Source organism: Phocoena sinus, chromosome X (assembly GCF_008692025.1).
Source record: "Phocoena sinus isolate mPhoSin1 chromosome X, mPhoSin1.pri, whole genome shotgun sequence".
NCBI lineage: Eukaryota > Metazoa > Chordata > Mammalia > Artiodactyla > Phocoenidae > Phocoena > Phocoena sinus.
The window spans coordinates 8,341,563-8,342,280 of NC_045784.1; positions in this window are offsets into that span (position 1 = coordinate 8,341,563).

Below are 718 nucleotides of genomic sequence, written 5' to 3' on the forward strand. Positions count from 1 at the left end.
TGAGTTGAGTAAATTCTTGACATGCATTCATTCTCTATTTGTGTGAGACCCCTGTTTTTAGCTCTTTAAAAATTATACTTTGACAGTACCTACATCATGAAGTTATTATGAGAATAAAATAATGCACATAAAGTAATTAAGGCCCTGACATTTTAAGCAGTTAATGAATATTAGCTATTATTGTTAGCTATAATTAAATGCAGTTTGATGCACAGGAAATAAAAAATGTAGCATACTCCTAACTTGACCCAGAGATACCCATGCAGTTAAACAAAAATAAAGAGAATATTCATTTAATATTCAGCTCCACCTTGATTTCCCTTGGGACTTTTGGCTCCTCTTGAATCTAGCCCAGTGAATTAAGCTTTTGAATTAATAGCCATTTTCATGGATGATGCCATACCTTATAATTACTGGGATCTGTAACTGTTGGGATCTGTAAGGGTATACAGAAGAATCTAGCCCATAAAGAAAAAGAACTTCCCCACTTCACATGACCAATAGTAGATAATACAATTAAAATTAGGATTAAAGTAAAAGATCCCGCTTTGAGAGACCCAATTATTCTTCCTCATTTCATTTCCTTCAATTTTAATGGGTTATCCTCTGGATTTTTCCCCCGAAGTTTTTAATAGCTACGTTCTTCCTATCTTCCTTTGTCTGAGTTCAGAAAGAAACGAAAGGACAATAAAGGGAGAAGCATGACCAATTCCTCCAA